Genomic DNA, 26,553 nt, shown 5'->3' with positions numbered 1-26,553 from the left:
ATAACATGCTTATAAAAAAGAATTTTATTTTAGTGAAAATAGTGATATTTATAGAAAATATACCAAAATGAAATGAAAACTTGTGGTGCAATGAAAATAGAAAATACAGGATACTTTATATTGTGCTGTTAGTAGGTTCCAGCTGAGTTTAAAATATAAGAAGAAAAGGAAAAGATTTTACTTTCTTTTTCAAACATAGAGAATGATATGAAATATGCAGTATACGCAAAACTGATACTGAACCAAACACTTACCTGTTTTATAAAAAATGCATTGCAGTCTTTTTTCAAAGACTATTTTCTTCTGTAATACTGCCAAGGTCAATGTGATCTTAGTTTGGCCAAAGTATTCCAGTCATCACATTAGGAAAAATTGCACAATTGCATGCTATTTCCAAATGTCAGGAACTTACCGGAATTTATATGCTATATTTCTGCCTTTCCATACAAAAAGCTTAAGTTTGTTAAAGGGGAAAAAAGATACAATTCATTTTCTTTTTTTAATGTAGAATATTTGCTTTATGGGGACAGTAAAAGGGATAACAAAGTAAATCTGACTGTCTTATTATCATGGCAAATTAGGAAGATTTTATATATTCTTTTAGCCTACTAAGTCTAACTTTGTTTTCATCATAAATAACTTTCTTTTTTTAATTTTTTTTTTAAATTTATTTTTGAGAGAGAGAAAGAGACAGAATGCGAGTGAGGGAGGGGCAGAGAGAGAGAGACAGGGAGACAGAATCTGAAGCAGGCTCCAGGCTCTGAGCTATCAGCACAGAGCCCCACGCAGGACTCTAACCCAAAACTACGAGATCATGACCTGAGCCAAAATTGGACACTTAACTGACTGAGCCATCCAAGCGTCCCATAAATCACTTACTTTCAATAATAAATTACTTACTAATATCTATTCCTTAAATATTATTTAATGAGTGCTAATGAACAGATACCACTTTATTTGATGAAGATATTTGGAACTTCTCTAGTACTTCCTGCAGAGTTGATGGTGAAATATAGTGAAGTTTAAATGGCATGTAATTAATTCATTTTGATTCTTTTGGAAGAGAAGAAGTCAAGAAAGTAAAATTTTCGAAGTGCATTATTTACAGACGACTTCATTTAAACATCACGTAACTTTTTTTTCCTAGTAAACTTCCCTCCATAATTTACAAAAAGGAATATTGAAGTTTATAAAGTGCAAATTGATCTATCACTCCTATACCCACTTTTTAACCTTCTTGTCTCCTTCCTAAAACTTTTGGAGACTGGTATTTGGGATGATCCTTCTCAGTATATGTATAGAATCCTACCAAAAGATGTGTCCGAAGCAGCGATGTGTAACCGTTCCTCTTCCTCTGTCTCCTCTTCTCCCCCTTCCTCCTTGTTTCAGGACCCTTTTGGGATTGAGCTCACCCTACAGTTGGATCAGAGGTTCTTTCTCAGGAAACTGCTCTTTCCTCAATTCATTCACTTACCGTTAACAATGTTTTTTGTTCTTTGTTTGTTTTTGTTGTTGAACCATATTCATGAGGCATTATTTTAGGGACTGCAGTTATCTGAGTGAAAATAATGTTCAAACTCCTCACCTTCATGGAATTAACCTTAAAGCCAATTAAACAAATAATAATAAATTTGGTTTAATATAACCTTATTTCAGGGTGCTACACAAAAGTAATAAAATTGGATAAGAAGATATACCATAATATAGGTGAGGTGTGAGTGTATTCAAGGGTGGGGCTATATCAGCCAGAATGTGGTGAAGTGACGTTTGAGTACAAACCTGAAAGGTGAAGAGAAGGAAGCAATGTGGCCAGTTGTGCACGAGGAGGATTTTAGGTAATGCAGTAAACAGGGGGCTTGGAAAAGCAAGGAGCCTATGTGGCCGCTCAGTAAAGGGGAGTGTGTAAGCAGATGTGCTAGTCTGGTTAATGCTTAACTTAGTATTTCAGAATCAAGGTAACTATCCCTGAGCTAGCAAAATAAAACAATTTGGCTTGTGTCTAAAGGTGAATACCTGAGGAACTAATAGTTTCTAACTTTGTCCCTGGTCCTCTCCCTCTCTCATTCTTTATAATGACTGCTTTATTTACATTGTCCTTGGACTCCTACTCTACCTCTGGCTCACTTTATCTCTGCAGATGACCATCTTTCAAACAATCAAAAAATATAGATCATCAGTCAGTGTTTTTTCAACTCACTTTCTTCTCTGACTTTAGAATCAATACAATATTTATATTCTTCCTTCTGGGATTAAAGCAAGAAATTTGCTTCCTTTACCTTATTTCAGAATAGTCCCTTCACTTGAATTATGAATATCATCTCTTAATGCCTTTTCAGAGAGTTCAATTCCTAGCTCAATTTCTCTCATATAACATCAGTGTCCATCCCCACCCCTTACATTCCTCCTCCTATTTTTTTCCCTTTTTCCCATTCATTTTTGGTTTCCTCTTTAAAGAGGCCAAAATTGCTTTAATTTTTCCCAGCAGAAAGCAAAATAAACAAAAAGTGAAAATGTTTCCAATTTATTGCTCTTTCTTAGAGGGAAGAGACCCACTGTTCTATTTGCTCTTTCCTTTGGCTATGGAAAATTTTTGATATGGTAGTCTACTTTATCTGCCTGTATTTCCACAAATCTGATTTGTCCTTTATCATAACATGAAGGTTCAGCTTTTACTCCGTTTCTTAAACACATTAGCTAAATTTATCATTCTTCCATGTTCTTATAGAAACCTTTGCTACATTTTGCTAAATCCAATGGCCTGCTTTGAGTCTCATTCTTTTGCCTTTTAGAGTATGTAATACTGTTGACCGTCTCTATTGGAAAATATTTTTTAACAGTTTTATTGAAGGGTAATTGACATACAAAAAACTGAACATATTTAATGTGTACAATTTGATGAGTTTGAACGAATGCAAACACCTGTAATGCTATCAGCACAAGCACAGCACAATTATAAAATAATCAGACATGACCAACACCTCCCAAAGTTTCCTGTGTCCCTGTTTGGCTTGTGTTTTGTTTTGTTTTGTTTTGTTTTTCTTTTTTTGGTCATAAGACTACATAAGATAAGATCTACCCACTTACAAATTTTGAGGTGCACAATACCATGCTGTTAACCATAAGCAAAATATTGTACTTCAGCTTTCGGAATTATTCATCAGTCATAACTGGAACTTTATACTCATTAAGTGGAAGAAGAGTAGACCCTGGAGAACACAAATATTTCAGCTGTGAGCAACAGAGGAAAACTATCCTTCGCTTCTAGGTAATTTCTTCTAGTTTCTTCCTGCCTTTTCCTAGTGTCTTTTGATAGTATCTCTTCCTTTACTAACACCTTAAACATTCATGTTCTCCGAGGGTCTCTTCTTCTCCACTTTTCCTTTTACCTTATGTGTGCTGCATGGTAATCACAGAGCATGGCTCAAACTGATCTAATACATGTATCTCCCCTTCACAACTTCAATTCATATTGTGATAATGATGACAAGATTCATGTAACCCCACAAGTAGGAACCTCAATGTCTTTAATCTTTCCTTCAACCCACACCCAGAGACTAAATCCTCCAGAGAAGTGCTTCACAAACTATCTGTGGTGAAACATATTTTAAGGTTTCTGTATCACTCCATGTTTTCTGTTTCTGCTCGAATTGCAGTATATTTTAATAGTTACTTAACAAATGATATTGCTTCTTGACTTTCCCTAAATATATACTTTATTCATTCTTAAGTTATTTTAAAAAGTCCTCCCAATTTCATTCTTATAACAAAACAATTTTAACCACCACTAGCATGCCCTGCCAAGTCCTTACACAACTCTTCACAAATTCACTTCAGACCACATCTAGAACTACGCAGAGTTCACTGATCCACAAGTACATCATTTCCTTTCTTTGATTAAGCTGTTCCCTTGGTCTGGAATGTCCTTCAATACCTTCCTCATCTGGGGAAATCCTAGTTATCCTCAAGGCTTCAATCACACATCATCTCACACGTTATCTTCTCTGTCAAGTCTTTTGTGAACATTTCCAGGCCTACTTAGCTTTAAAGTATAATTAAAGAAACAAACAAAATATGTAAGCTTTGGAGTGACTCAGTTGGATTGAACCATTGATGTTCGTGAATATATTTCAGGGGTGCCTGGGTGGCTCAGTTGGTTAAGTATCTGAGTCTTGGTTTTGGCTTGGGTCATGATTTCACAGTTTGTGGGTTGAGCCCTGTATCAGGCTCTTTGCTGACAATGTAGAGCCCACTTGGGATTCTCTCTCTCTCTCTCTCTCTCTCTCTGCCCCTCCATGCTCATATTGTCTCTCACTGTCTCTCAAAATAAATAAATAAATAAATAAACTTAAAAAATCATAATTCAATTTTTAAAGTTCTTTGAGCCTTAATTTCTTCTCCTTAAGCATCAAGCTAACAATATCAATATTACTGAGTTTTATTTATTGCCAATTAAATGAAACATGTGCAGATTTTAAAGTGATCTGTATGTTGTTGGTACATAAAAAGTAGATAGAAAGTAAATAAATTCTGTCATCATTATAATGTTTTCAGTATTTTTATTATTGCGTTTTTGTAATTTAATTATAATCATATTCTTACATATTTACCACCTTCTTAACAGTATTCTTTATTATCTTTTAACTCCTGGGTGTAGTATTGGGCTGAGAACAAAGTATACCCTCCACATAAGTCTGATGAATGCACAAATGAATAGATTCCAAGAATAACAGGGGAAGGGAGCCATTTGCACTTATCAGCACCCAATATTTTCTATTTATTTTAAATCAGTATTTAATTTCCAGTGGCTTTCAATATTTTTATATGGGTAATTTGTATCCACGCTTACATGAAAAACAGTCTAAAAACGTAAGAAAACTAGGGGCGCTTGGGTGGCTCAGTCGATTTAATGTCTGACTCTTGGTCTCCACTCAGGTGTTGATCTGAGGGTGGTGAGTTCAAGCCCCACCTTGGGCCCCACACTGGATGTAAAGCCTACTTATACAAACAAAAAAAAAAAGAAAACTGAAGTGAGTTTTATATAACCTACCTCCACCATAAACACAAAACAGCAAAACAACCTACTTCCTTAAAGATACTTTAGGTGCAGATCTCTGCAAAAGAAATAATATCAGCAATCAGTCACTACCTTTACTCCAAATCCTAAGAAAGTTCCAGCATCCCCAGAGCCTGTCAAATGATAGTCAACAAGATGACCACATTACCCTTGAAAACAGCACTTAATTCAGGATAAAAAGGTTTAAATATCATCTGCAGTAATTTGGTTACGATTTTTTAGGGACTATTTTTAATAATACTTATTTAGTACAACTTTCTAATCAGACAAATGTGTGTGTGTGTGTGTGTGTGTGTGTGTGTGTATTCTCTGTAGAAAAAAATAGGACATCCTATTTTTGTTCATTTTATTTTACTCTTGCAGGAAAGTTTTGCTCTAGGAAGTTTTGATTTGTGGCAGCACATATTGAAGCACATAGAGGTCAAGAGAAATAAGGAAGAGAGAATCAATGAGATGTGGCAGATTCATGTTTTGCATTTATATTACTCATAAAGAAATGTTGTAGACTATGATAATATATTTAATAGGGAGGATCTTGAATTAATGTTCTGTTTTCTAAGGAAAAAATTAAAAGGTTATTTTCTCCAAAACACAGAGAGAATGGATAATGTTAAATTACCAATTTAAAATTGAATTTTCATAAGCAAGAAGAGGATATAGAAAAAAGTGAATCTTAAAATATGTTTATATGATTTGGAATCTGTTTAAAAGGTCAAGAAAAGACAACTAATTGAGGAAAAAGCTTCTCTATGTGCTTTGGATAGCTTTTAAACCAAAAATGAAAGTTAGAATTTCAGTTCCAAACTGTATTCTATAGCATATGATAGTCCATTTGGTAGACTTATCTCGATATTGTTTCTTATAATTAAGACTGAGACAAGGCATAAAATTAAATCTAGGGAGATAAGCTAAGTATTAAAATGGAGGATTTACCTTTCCATCCAAATGCTGATCACAAAACCATTGTAATGCTCATTGGAATTTTTTTCAAATAAAAATTCCTGTTATTTAAATAGAAAAAATGTTAGATACATAGGTTTTAGCTTTTATCTGAGTCCTGCTTCTAAAGCTCTAACATTAGGCATATACAAAAATCAGGAAAATAAGTAGTTTGATGATGAATATAAGCAAAATATATATACTATCAGGTTTTTAACTTCTATTGGTACCTATTGACTAACCAAAGAGGTCATGTTGATTATACAATTGGTGACCATTTGGTTTTCTTTTTTTGTGTGTCAAAGCTGTGCAGGTGTGTGTGTGTGTGTGTGTGTGTGTGTGTGTGCATATCCAAGAGACAGACAGACACAGAAACAGAGACAGAAATAGAGATGCCATTACCGCTCTAGTACCCCTCTGTCCAATGGAAAAGATGAATCAGTTGCAAGGTGAGAATATTTTTTACTTTTCTCACTTGAGAACAAATCTGAATTAGAAAAGAGTACAAGGTATGATTTTTATGATGAAGATTTCTGAGATCAGAAGGGGAGGCAAAGAGACAACTGCAAGAGTCAGAGCAAACATATTGCTAATATGTTTCCTTTTTGCTTTCATTCCAAGAATGCAGCAAACAACTGACAGCAAAATGTACTTAGGTTAATGAGGAAAATATTCTGTCTGTTTGAAAAATTTCCAGGTAATGTTACCAAAACGAGTCCTTTCTCATTAGTGTTTTAGTTATCTGGTCATAACAAATTCCAGTTCTGAAGGCTATGCACCTTGAGGCTCACAAGTTCTCCAGACTTTCACTTTCACACCTAGTTGGCTTATTGCCAGTAGAAAATCCACAGCTGTTACTGACATTTATTTTAAGATGTTCCCTTGTCTGCTTGTACTTTTCTTCAGTCTGATGACTCAAACTTGAGGAAGATGGAAAGATCAAATTACCCTACTTATTTTTGTCTGCCTGAAGTTTTGATCACCTAACATAACATTTCAAATTGAGACTATCATTTTTACAACTTGGAAAAATGAGAATGAAGAGAATAGGTCCCCAGGCATAAGTCTCTCATGGCGTGTGTTATATTATTTTGGAATTTGCTAATTTTTTGTCTGTCTCCCTCACTAAACTGTGAGCTACTTTAGAAACTGTGTTTTGTTCATCTTTTATTCCCAAATCATTTAATAGTGTCTCACACATAAGATGGTACTTAATAGATGTTTGTTGAAAATAAAATGTAATTAACTTAAAGATCACAGTAGCAAAGACAAGATACCTATACACTATAAGAAAAATAAGAAAGATGTTAATCTCAGTGTTGTTATTTTTCCTTTTAATTTCTAAAATTTTTCAGGTTATACAAACTCCAATTAGGAATTAAAATGTATAGTAAATTTAATTGAAGTATTGAAAATTATATTTTCAATTATGATTACAGTATGTATTTTATTTCATTCTATTGTCTTATATAAGTATAATATTCGTTAATAATCACCCTCATCTGGGAAACTGATTCCTTAGAGTATAAAAATTTCAATGATACTGCTTAGGTGTATGAGCAGTATCATTGAAATTTTTATACTCTATGGAATCAGTTTCCCAGGTGAGGGTGATTATTAATGAATATTATACTTATATAAGGCTATATATATACATAGTATAGTATATAGTATATATATATATGTATATATCTAGTATATATATATATAGTATAGTATATAGTATATATATGTGTATATATATATATATATATATAAAGATATTTGAGAAGTAAAGTAAGATTTCAATTTTAGTAGGAATATAATTTCTGAATTCTAATTGTTCTCTCGAACATGGAATATTATCTATCCAGAAAATGTTAACTGATCACTTAACAAACCTAAAACCTATTTCTAATTCATGGAATGTACAAATATCTCATTTTGTGTCCTCTCCTCTGGATCCCTATCATTTACATTGCTCAGAAAAAAGTATTTCTTCATTTGTTGTGGAATAATTGCTAAAAAAGCCTTTGCAGTTATTTTATAGCATGGCATGTTATGTTTTGTGGTATATAATGGTGTTTTTTTTAAAGGGTAATTTACTATTTGCCTCTACTGCTGTAACAAATAGTCACAAAACATTTTGCAGCATTCTGGCACCTGCACAAGTCTGTGACTTATGAATATGCTAATTAGCCTGCATCCAGAACTGGCAAAAATTCAGGACTCACACACAATTACGGTTCTGGCAGCTCTCAGTGCTCTGATACCAAGCCTGACAAGGAATATTTAGGTTAATTAATACAAGGTATAGCTTTTTACATTTGGAATGTAGAACACTTTTAACATCACGACTATTTAAGAATCAAGATATTTTGCGTATTGCAATGGCTTCCTCACTAATATTAGTTGGAACACTTGACATAGATTTTAGCAGTTGCTTTGTACTACTTAATGCCACTGAGTCCTGGAAAGGTTATTTCTCTACAAAGCTTGTTTTATAAATAATGCCTGCAATAATTTTCTTCCACGCTACAAAGCAACATTGGATGCCAGAAGCTGTTTCTCCTAATATTTTCAGCAAAGATTTCTATTGTTTTACCTAATGTGTAGTACCATCACTTTCTAAAGCTGCAAGGAGCTCAGCTTACAAAGCAGTAATTTCCTCTGATAACATAGCAAAGCCCTCGATTTTCCATTTCTGCTGAACAAAAACTCCTCTTGTAATTCTCTTAAGTATTTGTTAGGTATTGGAAGCTTCTTCCAAATGTAAAAGCATATAAATATTCAAACATTTACTACAACGTGTTACCTCTTTTTAATGTCTGAATTAAGATAGTTCAGCAAAATCAAAGCTGGGACAAAATGAAAAAAGCCTGCCTGCAGCCAAATCATATTAAACCCAGAGCTCACTACTCTACCATGTGTGGGCTTGCTTTCCATGCTTAGCAGGTCTCCGGTTTTATGTTTATTTGTTTTCTTTTGCTATTCATAAATTTACATATGTTTTTTCTTCACCTTAATATTTCCCCATGCATCTCTGAAAAATTCCTGTCTACTGCAGATGCAAAAGCAAATATACTAATGGAAAGATGCCTTAGATAAGTTTCATTCTTTCACAGCACTTAGTCGCCATTCTCGAGATTGGGAATTCTTTACTTGTCTTTTTTTTAATTCAAACACAACTGAGAATACCCCAACTACCATCAGAAAGAGTGTCTCCCTAAACTCTGGCTTTCATGGGTGTCATGGAGGTGGAAGGATTAGTGTTCTCAGAACCCAAATCAAAGTGTAGGTGGAAAAGGCATTCCAGGCAACTCTGATTGTCTCTTTTCTTATCATTGTCCTTGTCTCCGTTAGCTGAGTATCTTTGATTTAGTATGGAACAAAATAAAGAACTCCTATATTGTGGAAAAATGGGTAGATCTTAATTCTGTTTCTGTGACATCTTGAGGGCACAGTTAGTGAGAAAGTTAAGGGCATATTTTTGGGTGTGAGTGAAGCTTCAGAGCTATACTTCATGGAACATGCATTTCTTACTTATTACCATGATGGCATTTCTTATGAGGGCAAGATTTTTTTTTTTTACTGATAGCTTTTTTTAATCCTATTTGTTATATCAAACAAATAGGAAATAAATATTTGCATCCTTACTGTGAATATAGCGTAGAAGAAACTTAACAAGGTGTTTTTTTTGTTTTTTTTGTTTTTGTTTTTGTTTTTTTTTTTTTCTGTTTTTGAAAGGGCTCTCAACAGGACATATACTTGGGAGAACATTCTAACATCCAAAGTCTGTCCTTGAACCTTGTAGACTAAGGTATTTACTATTGGCTATGCATATTGGATGGCTTATCCATGTTGGTCATTTTCTTGGAAAACTTTCCTTTTTTTTCTTTCAATAAATTGCAGACGAGCCCTCAGTAATAACAATTTTGGAATTCCATGTGACAGTATGTTCCAAGGAGTAAGTTATACCTGAGATGACAATGAAAGAAGACAGTTGCCTATTAACTGTTATGAGTTGAATTGTGTCTTCCAAAAAGATACGTTGAAGTCTTCTCCCCTAGTGTCTACTAATGTGCCCGTATTCGAAAACAGAGTCTTTACAGATGTAATTAATTTAAGATAAAGTCATACTGGAATAGGGTGAGCCATTAGTCCAATATGAATGTTGCCCTTTATAAGAAGAGGTGAGAGACACACACAAGAATACTATATGGTGATAGAAGCGAAGATCACAGGGCTGCTGCTTCGAGCCAAGGAAGCAGGAGGATTGACTGTCACCACCAGAAGGCAGGAAGAGGCAAAGAAAGATTCTACCCAGGGTTTCAGAGGGACTGAGCCTACTTAATACCTTGATTTCAGACTTCTAGTCTCCAGACTGTGAGAGAATAAATTTTTGTAGTTTATGCCACTTAGTTTATCATACTTTTTCACAGCATTCTTAGGGAACTAACGTAGTAACAAAGCTGATGTCCAGTAAGTATCCACTACTATGACCATCACAGTTGTCTATAGCTGATGTCATTCCTACTGAGTGTAGCACTCATTCTTTGGTGCCTAAGCTACACTGATTATTGATTATTTTGAAGATTCCTCACTTTGTGAACATGGGATCCTAATAAGAAATATGGTTGAAAAGTTAATGAGGCATTAGTGTAGAAGTCCACAGCTAAGCAAACTTTTTCTTAGACAGTTATATTGAACGGCAATGCTGAATTTTGCTAAGACTTTTTTTTAATTAAAAAAAATTTTCCCTTATTGACTAATGGTTTATTTTGTACCAAATAAATCTGGAAGATTTCCCTACTATCATATAAGCCTATGCTCTTGCCCACTTTGTAAAGATGCTACAGGCTTAATATCAAGAGGTCATTTTTATTTCCCTCTTTCTCATTATGGGCATCTCATTCTCAGTGAAAGTAACATGAAATGTTGTGTTAAGTGCAAAATGAGTACAAAGGTATAAATGTAGTCTTTTGCTTCTAAAAAGCTTAGATCCTTTACCAGTCTTGGCTCTGACTTTTGTAGGAGGACCATTTGATGAGCTAAGGGTCTCCATTTAGGAGTTTAGAGAGATAATAAATCGCAAGGACTTAGATGACCGCCAAGTGCCACTCACAGACATTGATTCTAAACCTAGGACAATTCACAGTTTCGAATTATTTTTAGACAACTGGCAAAGTCTAGGTTAAGCTAAGGTTTTATTAATCTTGTAGGTCTAAACTCCATTACGTTCAGCAAGCTATGACTGGATATTTTACAGAATACTAGGCATTAAGCATGACATATAAAGTTTGAGAACTTTAAAATGAGAGGGTAAAGTGGTGATAGGACTCTGGAAGTGAAGGACGAATAAAGTGCCTATATAACCCAGTCTGCGGGTATACTGAAAGCCTCTTGGTGAATACAAGATTTGAACTAAGCCTTAGAGGAAAATGAAACTAAGGCATTCAAAAATGTAGGAAAGGCCTTGCAGGCAAATGAAAATACCCCCTTGGCCCCAATGCAGTGTAAATGACAGTAATGTTATAATTTAATTTGGAGTTGGCAAAAGAGATGAGATTGGCTAATACTAGAGAATACAAGAAAGATGAAGACAGCATCATGGAGGATTTGTAGACAGTCTACGACCCTTGGCTTTATCTTACGAGGTTATGGAAGATAGTATCACATTTAAGCAGACCACCGTCATGTTTTCACTTCTGTTTTAAATAAAACACTTGACTGGTGATGTGGAAAACAGGTTTAAAGACCAAAAGCTTGTAGTCATTGGCAACAGTTAAGAAATTGTCATGGTGACACAGAAAAGACACTATAAGTCTCTGAATTAGGGCAGTAGTAAATGAGAGTGAAAAACTAATTTTTGAAAAGCAGAAGTTTTATCTTCTAAAAAACAAAGATCAAATGTATATAATGTGTATATATAGGTATTGTGTATACATATATTTATCTATGTGAGTATATATTTGCTTTTTTATTATATAAAGGTATATATTCATTCTAGTAATTTTTGAATGTTATAAAAATAGCAAACAATCTAATTACCTATTCTTGGGATGAATTATTGTGTGACTTTTGAAAAGAATGAGTTAGGAAATATATATTCATATATATGTCACAAAAAGATTTTCATGTTTAATTATGTGTGAAATGAAATTCATCAAGCATTATAAATATTATTTTAGTGTCATAATGTAATATTTATATATTTAATAATGTGTAGAAAATAATGGCATACTATACACTTAACAATGTTTAGGCTTGAGGAATAGGATAATATGTGTATTTCTCTTTTTAGGTTATTTATTTCTATTTTTGTAGGGTTTTTCCAAGTGGCCTGTTTTGATATTACCTTTTAGAAAATGTAGAAAAAGCAAATATTGGAAGAAATAAGTTTTATAGTACTCGTAATTAATCGGTTTACAGAATGATGGACTGATTCTCTTTTTCTCTTCTTATTTTAAACCAACTTACTAAGATGGCTTTTAGTGCCACCAACTGAGTAAGGACTTACAAAGAAAGAGTATTTTGTTTTGATTTCTGAATATGGGGAAGATAGTGATTTAGTTATTTTTAAACTATTATATTTAAATTATTATTAATTTCACATGTATTTCATGTATTTCTAGCATATGTGGGAGAAGGTTTTGACCTTTGGAAAGGATTTGGAACTGGAGATATAGACTAGGGCTCAACAACTTATAACATACTAGTCAAAGATTATAGTTTAAAAATAAGTGGTGGGGCATCTGGGTGACTCAGTCGATTAAGCATCCGACTTCAGCCCAGGTCATGATCTTGCAGCTCATGAGCTGGAGCCCCGCTTCAGGCTCTTGCTACCAGCACAGAGTCTGGAGCCTGCTTTGGATTCTGTGTCTCCGTCTCTCTCTGCCCCTCCCATGCTTGCTCTCTCTCTCTCTCTTTCTCTCTCTCTCTCAAAAATAAATAAACATTAACAAAATTTTAAATAAATAAATAAAAATAAATGGTAACATGAATAGTTATGCCAATTCAGCAGTAAATGAGTTCACTCAAGGAGAAGATAAGCTGACAGGAGAAACCAGACCCTGAGGAAGAGTTTTCTATTATAAATAATAAAAGTTCAGGCCAAAGTGGGCATGGAGACCATCTAAAGCAACATTTCTCTTGTTTTCCAACAAAGAGATTTCAGAGGGGAGGGACTGACTCACCCCAAGTCACCTGGTTAGAGGCAGACAGGACTAGCAACCGGTGCAATTCTGCAGGTTCGCAGTTCATTTGCTCCTCTTTCTCTGTGCTCCCAGAGGAACTTGGCTTCCAATTTTACAACGTTTTGCCATTTCCTAAACATATATATGTGTGTATATATATATATATATATATATGTGTGTGTGTATATATATATATATATATATATATATATATATATATAAAATCTCTTTTGAACTGCACAGCAGCTGTTAAGTATAAGGCACAGATGGTTCATCCAACTTTACAGCTAATACAAGGTTCAATAACTTTTACAAAGTCGAGTGTTTGGTAAGGGATAGAGCCAAAATTTGCAGCAAGGCTTTCACAGCCAATTTTGGCTCTGTCTCAGCATCACCAGTCATGTCTAAAAGCAATCTTCAACTTACTCATATGTCTCTTGGCTCATATCTGTCATCAGTATTTGAAAGTACAGAAGACGAGTCTTCATTCTAGGTATGTTCTTGTTTGAGGTCATTCTATCCATAGTCCCTTTGCTTCCCCTCGAAACATATAAACTTAACTCATTTTTAGTCACAACAGAGTAAGTTCATGAAGAAAGTAGTACATAAAAGTTTAGTTTGTTGCTATCTATGGTGCTCATTTTTCACAATTAAAAATTCTACACTTGACGACATGATAAAAAAAAAGTGCTCCTAGGATTGTACATTTTATTCTTATTTTTATTTTTTAAAATTTATTTATTTATTTTTTTTAATTTTTGATAGAGAGAGAGAGAGAGCAAGCAGGGAAGGAGCAGAGAGAGAGGGAGAGAGAAGGAATCCCTAGCATGCTCCACACTGTCAGTACAGAGCCTGGTGTGGGGCTCAACCTCACGAACTGTGAGATCATGACCTGAGCTGAAATCAAGAGTCGGAGGCTTAACCGACTGAACCACCCAGGCGCCCCTGTACATTTTATTATTTAATCTGCCCTTTTAAAATTTTTATCTCTCCCCTCTTAAAATGTGCCCTTGTGAAGTTTGGCAAGTGTCTCACCTGTACTTTAAAGCTTGAAATGTTTCTGCTTACTAAGAAGTTGGTTTTAGTCATTAATAGGTTAATAAAGTTAAGCTATTACGTGTGTAACATATGATGCCACAACTTCCTTATAATTTTCAAGGGATTTGTTTCTTAAAAAGTCAATTATTTGGCTCTTTACTTCTCTTCGCCATTAAACTTTCCAACTGCTGTGTGGTGGTATAACAGACTCTTTGTCAACTGCTTAGAGGAGCTATTTGTCAATTGTTTTGCTTCAAGGACTGCCTCCTTTGTTGATGTTCCTCCACAGATCCAAAAAGTAGTTCAACAAAGAGAAAAGCCAAAAAAAAATGTAATTTTCATTCATGGGGTATTTTTTGAGAGGAAAAGTTTTCAGGTTGCATTATTTAAAACCTTAATTGAGAAGTGAAGGTTAATCCTTAATGTTTTTTTTCTTTGGCAACAGAAGCAAAAAGCTACTTAAAATATAGAAACATTATAAAAATGGAAATAAGAAGTCAGCCTAGGATTATTTGAAATGACCGCATTAGACATGAGGCGAAACGTAATATGAGATTTGCTATTACAAAGACAAAAGGGACAGAGAATTTCCATCGTGATCTCTGATGGTATCAGGTAAGAAATGGGTTGCTATTTAATAGAATTTTAAAACTTGAAGGATTTTAGATATCATCTAAACCAGTCTCTTCCTTTCATAGGTGAGGAAATTGCAGCTCAGGGAAATGCAGTGATTGCCAGACTCTAAAACAATTGCCAATAGAAAGCAGAGGGTAATACAATATGCTACTGTGCCCTGCAGTCTGGCAATACCAGGGGCATTGCCTTTGTTTTCCCCATAGATTTTCATCTGTTGAGGAATGAGCCATTTCCCTCATGCATTTCTATGTGGAGAGAATTTTGAAGAAAAGCCTGATTGATTTTATAGGTTTTTCAATTTATATCTATGTGTATAAGATTGAAATAGGAAACTTTTCATTTCTACAAATTTATTCCTTTCAGTCTCTTACAGATCACAAATCCCTGATGAACTGTTACTTACTTAGTAAACCACACATTGTAGACAGCGGCATTTATTTAGACCATACATTACTCTTCCCTTATCATGCTTCATTTTCCCCCTTCTGCACCTCTGAATGAACAGATAAATTAGTAAAAGAATTATACGAAATAGATTTTAAAAGACTCTTTAGGTAGCAGTCAGTAAACTGTTCGGTGGACACAATCTGACCTGCTGTTTATCTTTTTACTAAAGTTTTATTGGAACACAGCCATGTACTTCCGTTTGCATCTTATCTTGGCCACTTTGGCGTGCCTACAGGGACCGAGTTGAGTAGTGGCCGCAGACACTGGAAGGCACACAAAGCTTAACATATATACTATTTGGCCATTTACAGAAAAAGTCGGCCACTCTAAATGACCACCCAAGACTAGGTTGCTATGAAGGAACACAACATTTGTGAAAAATTGGATGTACCAGGATAGTACCACGTACACACGTACACATGATTGTTAAGCTACTAGAAAAGTAAAAGTTTCAAAATAAGAGGGAGAGGCTGGTCTCTAGGAGGACCAGAGTATTTTCCATTACATGAAAAATGTATTTAAAAATGCTTCTTTTTGTAGTTTCATCTTTATAATTTAATATCATTGCTGAATTATTTCTGTAGATGATACAGAAAAGTTAGAACGACTTACATGATCCAACATGTTGAAAGATGCTAGGGAAAACACCCTCAGAATAAGAAGGAACATTTCCTAACAAAATAAAGCAATTTATCGAAAACATAATTAACCTTGAATGTCTATATTTTTTTGAGTATATGGAAAACAGTTTGTGCCTTGTGAAAACATTCTTTCATTTTTATTCAGTGCTGAAAGTTTTTCTTTGCATCCATCAGGGTACTGCTGTAATAACGGATAGGAGGTGCAGGGTTTCTTCCTTATGATTCCTTTCTGGCATCAGCATTCACTGTGAGAAGGGTCCGCCATATGTGGGACCATAATAAATATCATAGAGGAACATCAAGCTTGTTGCCATCTATAAATGAAAGATCAGTGATAATCAACAGATATTTTGTCTCAAGCAGATTTTTTTACAATGTATTTTTCAAAAATCAAATATAGTAACTGTCACTTGCATTAATCTGTGTTTGCCATTTGCTAATTGTACTCAGTTCATAATAGCATAGAATATTCAGGCGAAAGATCTTATTTTTTTAAATTTTTTATTAGTTTATTCATTTTTTGAGAGAAAGAGAGAGAAAGAGAGAGAGCAGGGGAGGAGCATAGAGAGAGGAAGAGAAAGAGAACTCCAAGAGGGCTCCATGCTGTCAGCGCAGAACCCCATGCAGGACTCGAACTCATGAACCGCAAGATCATGAACTGAGCAGAAACCAAGAGTTGGATGCTTAACGACTGAGCCACCCAGGTGCCCCAGGATTTTATGTTTTTTTAGCCATTATTTATAGATGATGAAACACAGACCATTTTGAAAATGATATGTTGAATACTGAAACTTTGAGGAAATACAATGAAAGATTTAGTTTCTTTAGTGTTCTTATACATACAAAGCAACAAAATGTACAAATATTGGACAGTTGTCAAATTGGATTTCCTGGAGCTTCAGGATTTGGGGGACATTTAAACATAGTCAAACAGAGGCAACAGCTCAGGTCCATTCTCTGCTACTTCAACAAGAGCACACTATTCAGGTCTGTTTTATAACCGTTTCTCTGTAAAGTTGCATTTGAAAAATCAAAGACTTAACCACAAAAACATATGTGAATGCCACTGCTGTAGGAAACTGAACAAGATCATTTAATAAAGAAAAGGATAGCAATGACAGACTTCACAGGTGACCCTCTTACTTTTCAGCCTAAGCAGATCTTTAATTTTTTTTTAATGTTTTTATGTACTTTTGAGAGAGAGTGAGAGTGCAAGCAGAGGAGGGGCAGAGAGAGAGAGAGCACACAGGGTCCACAGCAGGCTTAAGGCTCTGAGCTGACAGCACAGAGCCCAATGTGGGGCTTGAACCCACATGAGATCATGACCTGAGCTGAAGTCGAACCCTTAACTGACTAAGCCACCCAGGTGCTTCCAACATAAACAGATCTTTGCAGGACTAGTTAGACGAAACAGGGTGTTTCATTTAGCCAATCTCTGTAACCCATTCAGCTAATTAGCAAGGTAATGAATAAGGAAGAATAATTATACTCCCAGAGTAAATGCAAAAATAATAATAACGATAACCTTATTAAGAGGATAAATAGAATTAAAGATCTTTGATAGATTTTGAGTTATGAGTCAGGTCATGTAATCTAATTTTTTCATTTTATAGATTAAAGATATTAAAATCTAAGACTTCTCACAATCCCTGGTGGAACAAGGGCTAGAACACTTGCACATGACCACTTTCATAAGGCATATAGGATTCAAAAAATCTAGGTTGATGTTTAATAACTCTCTAACTTTGAGCAACTTAACTTCTCTGAGCATCAATATAACCATCTCTAACATTGGTAATTCCCAAGTAGAGCATGGCGTGTTTGTAAGGATGGCATAAAATGTTCTGAGTATGATATCCCAAGTAAATATGAATTGTTATTTTTAGGTAAGTTTAAATAACATGGAATTGCCAGTATCGGACTATCTTATGAATACAGATATTATATATATTTTGACTTATTATTACTATTATATCACAAATAGTTGTTTCATAAATTTTTTTCATAAATTGTTTCATAAATTTTCTTTTTTTTTTGTTAAGTACAGGGGGCTGATTTAATTGTATGCCTCTTTTCAGGGTCCACTATTATCCTTGGTCCTATCCAAGCCATTATCTCCACCTTCATTATATGTATATAAATGCGTAGATAGAGAGATATAATCATTTCATAATATCCCGTTCCTTACTCCCATTTACCTCTTCCATCACAAGCAGCTGTTTTAATACACCTGATATATTTCCTTTTAATTGCATGTGTCTTCAAAATTTTTCAAAGGCAATTATTATAATACTTTGCAAAATATTAAATTTATGATTTAAGTCATTAGTAAATAATGTATCTTGGATTACCTTTTCTTCTCAAAGGAAAATGACGTTTTGCTTCTCTAAAGTGGTAGGTATGAAAAGAGAATAAAATTAATCTTGAAAGCTGGAAAGGACATTGCTATCTCTGAAATGTGGGTACAACTGACATTCTTTTAACACGTTGTCTCCATTCTGCTTGGCCTACGTGCACTCGATACGTTTCAAGCATTTTCCCTTATTTTTCCTTTTCCTTTTTAAGCCCTCAGAAACACACATGAATGTGTGAGCATACATACACACTCATGAACACAAACACACACAGAAAGAAACAAAACAAAACAAAACAAAACAAAAAAATGGAGAAAGGCTGAGTCACAGAGAAAAAGAAAAACTGGCCTACTTTTTTTCCAGGTCTTACTCACATATTGAGTTGACAGGGTGAGGTGGCTGGCTGGTAACCAGAATTTTCCAGTTGTATGATGAACCATTGTCAGGTCATCAGTTCGTTTTGAAAATTCAAGGAAAGAATTCAAAGCTTATCAAAATTAAAACAAAAATAAAAATATATATCTCAAAGGTAAGAATAGGTAAGAATAGTTCACAATTTGCCCATTTTAATTTTAGACCACAGCTGAAAACAATTTAAAGTCAATATTTTTGTAACAAACAAAAGGGAACACCTTGCTGTCCTAGTTTTCAATCCCAAATCAGCCATTTACTTGTCTAATAACTTTTTGGGACATCACCTTATACATGCATAAATATTCAATGTTGATCTAATGAGAATACTCAACTGAACTGTTAAAATAATAACAGGCTTTATTATTTTTAACTGGAGAAATCCATGGTGATATTCCTATTCTATTGGGAGTAAGGAGAAAGTCCCTCAGCATCTTTTAACATTGTTCTTTATTGGCACTTTTGAAATAAAAGTGTAGGGCTGAAGTAAAGGAGCTGGAACCACTGAACTTCCTCTTCTTTTAAAATGGAAACAACAGGAAGAATATGAGCAAGAAAATGATTTTTTTTTAATTTTATAGAGACAGAGTGTGAGCGGGGTGGAAAGAGAGAGAGGAAGAGAGAAAGAGAAAGAGAGAATCGAGAATCTTAAGCAGGTTCCACACTCAACCTGGAGCCCGAGGCAGGACGTGATCTCACAACCCTGAGATCATGACCTGAGCCAAAATCAAGTCAGACACTTAACTACTGAGCCACCTAGGCACCCCAAGGAAATGGTTTTCTTGACGATACAATTTGCAAATATTTTATGTGCTTATGTCAAGGAAGAGGAAAATGTGAGATTGACTAATGTCTAAGGAAGTGATAAAATACTAGTGAAATGTCAGAGATAGATTTCTTAGTATAAGTGATTGTCACTTGGTGAATTAAGATTGGAAAACTCAAGATAGTTGCTGTAAATGAGACTTGTATTTATTCCAATCTGTATTCCATTGAATAAGGCTCTCCTTAATCTTTGCTACATTGGGAGAGAAAATCTTTTAGTATTTAAATATTCCAACAAGCTTTGACCTAATGAGAATGAAACCCCACTGATTCTTTAACTATTTTATGATCCCTCATCCCCACTTACATACCTTTTCCTTTCTTATTATGGTTAAATTCCTTGTCAGTATTCATAGATCCTTTTTTTTTTTTTTCTGTCTCTATGCTCTCTAACTTGTTTGTTTGGCATAGCCAAGACTCCTACTCAACCCAGTTCTCCACGCAGGCTGCACCTGCTAACTGGCAGGAGAAAGAGGAAAAAAAAATCAGACAGTGATTAGTCCACTATTTCTCTATTTCATGTACTCTGTCACTGTCCCACACCATTCATGATGACCTTTTCTGTCATTCTCAATCTCAGGGGATGAGCTTAAGTATTTCACTGAGGATGTCAGTATAGCCCCCATTCAACCATTGTACCAATATCTTTAACCATATACACTTTGCTTTCTCTTCATTACTAAGGCTATTAGCTTTACCTTGTGCAAACACATACGTACATGTGATTCTACATTAAATCCCGGTACCACTAGCCTACTCAAGGACATATCTACAGCAATAATTATTGCTATATTGCATCATCAATTTTTTCTTCAGATCATTCATTAGCACAAGGTTATGCTGTAATTCCTTTTGTCTTAAACAAATACCTTATGTGTCCACTTATCTCACTAGCTACTGTATTGGATCCTTCCTTCCCTGGTGGAGCTGCTTCTTGAAAGAATTTCCCATTATGCATCCCTTCATTTATTTTCCATCTCGCTTCAATCCACTCCAATCAGATTTTTACCTCCATTTTTATTAATGAAACTGTTCCTGTCAAGGTCATGCATGACATCTACACTGCGAAGTGCTACAGTCAATTCTCAGTCTGCTTCTTACTTAGCATTCCACAAGCATTTGCACCTGTTAATAATGCCTCCTTTTGGAACCGTTTTCTTCAATCAGCTTCTTGGAAAAAAATTTTAATCTGGTTTCTCCCCACCTCATTGTTTCTTAATTTTCTTCTTCCCCTTTGTTCATCTTTGTCCTGACCTTTCTAACTTTGGATTTCTTGGGATGTAAGCTGTCTCTCTCCTTTATTCATAGTGCCTTCACTGTTTATCTCATCTGGTCCTGTGATGTTAAAAACCAAGCGCATATTATGCATATTAATGATTCCCAAATTATGTATCTAATATAGACTTCTGCAGGGAATCATTGACCAACTTCCAACAGGTTTCCATGTAATTATTTTACAGATATCCACAAATCATGCATAAAATTGAGTTCTTTCTTTTTGAGAGAGAGAAGAAACTTTTAAATTTTTGTTTTGTTTTGTTTTGAGAGAGACAGAGAGAGAGAAATTGCAAGCAGGGGAGGGGCAAAGGAAGAAGGAGTGAGAATCTTCATCAGGCTCCATGCCCAATGTGGAGCCCAACATGGGGCTTGATCTCATGAACTGTGAGATCATGATCTCAGTGGAAATCAAGAGATGTACACTTAACCGACTCAGCCACCCAGGCGCCCCTAAAAATGAGCTCTTAAGTTTCTTCCTCTTACCTATTCTACTTTCAAGTTTCTCATATCAGTTAATGGTTGTTTTGTCTACTTTTGCACAGCTTAAGAACCTCAGAGTTATTCCTAATTGTACTCTTTTTCTCACACTCCTCATTTAATCTCTCAGGCAATGTTGGTGACTCTGCTTTCAAAATATGTCTAGAATTGAATTAGTGTTCTCTCCCACCAAGGGCACCATATTGGTCCAAGCTATTATGATATCTTTCTTGGACCACTGCAGTAGCCTAGACATTGTCCCTATGCTTCCTTCCTGTGCATTACAGTGGGTGCTGTTGTGCCTGCCTAGGTTTCTCCTTTGGAATGCTACATTCATCTCCAATATCTGCTGGAAATGTTGCTTGTTGACAGGTCACAAGTGAATCCCTCCCTTGGATTTTCTCTTAGTCATAGGTACCTGCCTTTTTTAAGCATACACCTCCTCAATGAGGGTAACTTGTGTCACCAATTTGAACGAATTCAGCAGAGACATCTCAGGTCTACAATATCTTGGGATCAGCTGAGGTCTTTGCTGAGGTCTTATGGCATTTGAAATTCCTTCTCTGCCCGATCCCACATTCCTCACTTCTCACAGGTGTTCTTGTCACTGTTCGTAAATAGACACCATGCCTGAGATTTCTATCTCAGGGGCTATTTCCTGGGGAAGTTGACATGCAGTTTGTCCCACAACAGTCTGAAAATTAGCCTAGGGGGTGTTTTAATATGTACATTAGGTGCTATAATTCCTCAGAGCCCTACACTATTTCCCCATTTTATTTCAAAGTAAAAGCTGAAATGTCCTTAAAAGGGACTGCACAGCCCTACAACTTTTCCCCCTGCTTAACTCATCACTTCCATCCATGCACTGTTCTGATCTCATTTCCAAGTAGTCTTTCTTACACACTTCATTATAGCTATATTGCCTTTATTGCTCTTCCTCAAACAGGTCCTCCATGAGGCTACCACAACTTATGACCTTTGTGTTAGCTTTTTCCTCTGCATGGGACACTCTTCCCCGAAATAGCTGCAAGGCCATTTCCCTTACTGCTTACAATGTGTCTTCCAGTGAAGTCAACTCTAACCATCTTATTAAAAACTGACACCTGGGTGAGCTTTTACCAGCCTCCTTACCGGTTATATTTTTCATAGTGTAGTCACCTTCTAAAATACTGTATGCATGATTCATTGATTTATTGATGATAATTTAGTGCCATCATGTTACCACCATATTGTAAGCTGTATAAAGATGCATTTGTTTGTTTCTTTCTAGATCTCTGATACATAGGAGTAGGTGTTCACTAATATTTGTTGAATGAATGAATGAATAAGCAAGCTACTTCAGTCCTTAGGATTAAGTAATAGAATATATGACAATGCAAAGTTTCTGAGTCAGTGTCTGTCATATAGTACATATAACAAGTAACAAAATCGTTACTTTTTCCATTTATCATTGATGTTTTTTCTAAGTACAAGGTCCATAGAAAATTTTATAGGGGGATATATTTTTTTTTAAATCTTTTTCTACCGGTAGCCAGATTATACCACAAAATTACCCATAATTTAAATTTAATTATAATATTCCTCTTCTGCATATGTCCATGATATCCTGCCATTCTCCCCACCTCCACCTCTATCATCTATATTTCTTGCTTTTTTAAGAAGGTAAACTGTACTTAAGTATTCATATTTAAACAAATTGGCCAGGGTCTTCTGGGTGGCTCAGTCAATTAAGCGACTGACTCTTGATTGCAGATCAGGTCCTGATCTCACGGTTGGTGGAATCAAGTCCCACATTGGGCTCTGCACTGACAGCGGACCCAAGCCCTACTTGGGATCTTCTCTCTCCCTTTCTCTCTGCCCCGCCCCCCACTTGTGTGTGCTCACTTGCTCTCAAAATAAATAAACATTAGAAAAAATATAAACAAATTGGCCAGTTGTTTCAGTTGAAATTTTAGTAAATTCATTTTTCAGGTTGTACTTTGAGATAGTTAGGGCCATATTTTTTATGGCTACAGATGGACTGTGTTAGTTATTTTATGAAGTGAATGACCTGTGTCATAAAATGGAGACAGAAAAAAGTACTAAATCATTAAGATATAGTAACCAAAACAATGGAGGGTGAAATTTTTATAACCTAAAAGTTCATTGGTATATGTGGAAAATTAAGATAGCAGGCGATGGATCAGGAGGTTCATCTAACTATCAAAACGTACATGCACACACTTGTTAAAGATCGTAAGATACAACATGTTCTTAATATTCAGGAGAAAAAACTACTCTTATGCTTTCTGCAATTATTTTTACTGCTAATAGATAATAACCTAAATTTTACATATACTCCATAATAATTTATATGTTTACCTACCTAGTTTAAGCTTTTAAAAATTTTCCAATTGTAGGATTATTTTATTTATGTAAGTTCAATTCCTATCCATAAAACATCAAGTTTCCAGCTGCTTCTAAAAGCAATTCATAGTGCTTTTAGCTAGACCTATAATTAAAATATCCAAAAATTTTTCTTAAAATAATTACTTAGAGAAAATAAACTAACTCTAAAGCAGTGTCTCACCCATATCTAAAATATGCCCGGCCTTTTCTTTTAATTATTCTTTGTAGTGGGTCCAAGAAAAGAAAACTGTCATTAAATTTCTTTAATGTTTTCATGACCACGTGTTATTTAAATTTTATTTAATTTTCAAAATTTATCGTTTTTAATTTCCAAATGGTGGTAAAGATATAAAAGTCCTGAAGAAGAGCTACACTGAAGTATAATAAATGTCTTCAGTTTTAAATATGTTGAACCTTAAATAATGAAGATGTGATGCTATACTTTGAACTCATGAAATTAGCATTCTGTAGGCCCCAGAATCTTTTGGGGGTAAACAGGTATTAATCAAATGAGAAACTTTGGAGAGACTCAGACAGAAAGAAGTTAGGTAAACCTTTTTTAAGTTACTCTTTTTTTAGTTTTTGATTGTTATTAAGGTAAAACATTCTTGTAACTCACCTTTCTAAAGGCTTAGAAATATAAATTAAGAAATACTTTCCCTCTTCGTGTCTGTTAAATACCCAATTCATCTCCCAGGAGGCAAAAATGTAACAAGTTCTTGGATATTCTTTGTGCATTTATAAGTATTTAAGCAGTTATGTATTATATATATTCATCCACTTGACCCTTTTTAAAATACAGTTGGCCACATACTACATGCATCATTCTACATTCTTGCTTTTTCACTTAATATATTTTGGAGATTTTCCCCCAATAATATAGGAAAAAATGATCCTCATGCTTTGCATGAGATCATATTATACTTTGTAGGATGCGGTGTACACAAATATAGACGCAGACACATACACTATAATTTATTTAATGTGTCATTTAGGGAAGCTCATAGTATTTCCACATTTTCTGTTATAAGAAAATTATGTGATCTATCTCTCACATGAGGCAGCATATATAGTATACATAGACTCTTTAAATAGGATGGCTGGGTTCAACAGAATGGCATTTATCATTTTAATACAGATTTCCAAAAGCTGTTCAGAGAATATGTATTATATTCATACTCCACCAGCAGTATATGAAAGTGCTGGTTTAACCATTTCTTGTTCAGAAGCTATAATAATAATAATAATAACACCAAGTACATTAAAAGAAAATTGTCATATGAGTAGAACTAGTTACGGACAATGCTAGAAATGTAAGCGGAAAGGTTTTCTTTTGTTTTGTTTTGTTTTCCCCTGGAAAAGGTAAACTACTTGAAGGCAGTCAGTGTGCATCCTATTAGTGTTGACACTGGTATCATGCCAGAAACATGATAGATGCCCTAGGGTTGTTATTATCACAAACTGACATAAATATGGAGAAAATGATTCAACTTCAGGAGACATAGCGGTACGCTCCTCATTTCATAAAAAACAATGTGTTTGAAAGCTGATTGTGACATCACATATGTATTGAGAGGTTCGCAGAATGCCAGATGCACAGACATTCATTGACAACTTAATTACAGCCACCAGAGTAATCTGACAGTGGCTCTTGACAGCACACGCTAAGGAGAAAAGATTTGAGAAGTGAACTCAAATCACTGCAGTGTCTGGAAAATTCACAAAATTGTCAGAGCTGGCACCCTCCTCTAACCTAAATAGATTGTGATTGGGAACAACAAATTAACAATGGTTGATGGTCTCACTTAACGGATTTTGAAAAGAATTGCCCCTTACTTTATCAACTCCTTAAACTAGGCAACCTTTGAGATCGTATAAATCTTGATAATACATCAAGTTACATATTTATCTGTTTCTGTTTTTTTCTGATTGGGTTTGGAAGCTTGAGTGTGAACTCTGGTCTCTTGTCTTCTATCACTTTCATAGATGTATCCTATGGATTTAAGTTTCTCAGGTATTTTCAAAAGAAAAAAAAAGAGATCATTTCAATTTGGGGTATTTAAATGTATATGAAGTCAGTGTTCTGTTGCAGAAATATTGTTTAACCTAAAGGAAAGTTTCAATGCAATGAGAGATAACAACACCCTTGTGTGGACATTTGTGAGAAATTTGTGAAACATCTGAGACAACAAAAAGATAATAGAATTGCAAACTGTTATGATTACACCGGTATTTCAATTTAGGAACTGCATCAGTAATATCCATTTTGATAGAGCATTAATTTTTAGTTGATTTAACTTGCTTTGATATTATTAAGATACAGACTTCAATTTAGGCCTTTAATTCAGGTTCCAAAGTGACAGAATAAAAAATGCAAAATACAAAAATAAGTTAAACAGGTCTAAATGTGTATGTCGAATAGTCCTCTTTAAAATCATATTCTTCAGTGTAATATACTTAAACATTTAATCATTCTTATCATTAGCTATAGTATGATGTGCAAGTTTGAAAAACTATCTTCATTTTGTATAGTTAATGACATTCTTATTAAGATAATTTTGATTGCATAAAGGATCCTAAGTACATGTAATAGCATATTCCTGTCTCTTGTGCTGTTCTAGTTCCTCAGTTTAGGTAAGAATCTCATTGTTCTTAGCAAGATCTTTGGAAATAAAGGTCAGAGCCATTATGAAATTTCAGCGAAGATAATTGAATATTATATTATTAGTCCTGTTTGCTGAAAGTAAAAGGAAATGTACATAAAAGTGGTTTTATCCATGTCTAGGAAAAAGAAAATGGATGGTAAGACTTAACAGATAACACTTACAGAATCTTTCCTACCTGCTAGACACTGGCATTGTTGAGTCATT

This window comes from Prionailurus viverrinus, chromosome A1 (genome assembly GCF_022837055.1).
Source record: "Prionailurus viverrinus isolate Anna chromosome A1, UM_Priviv_1.0, whole genome shotgun sequence".
In the NCBI taxonomy this organism is placed as follows: Eukaryota; Metazoa; Chordata; class Mammalia; order Carnivora; family Felidae; genus Prionailurus; species Prionailurus viverrinus.
This window is presented reverse-complemented; position numbering follows the sequence as displayed.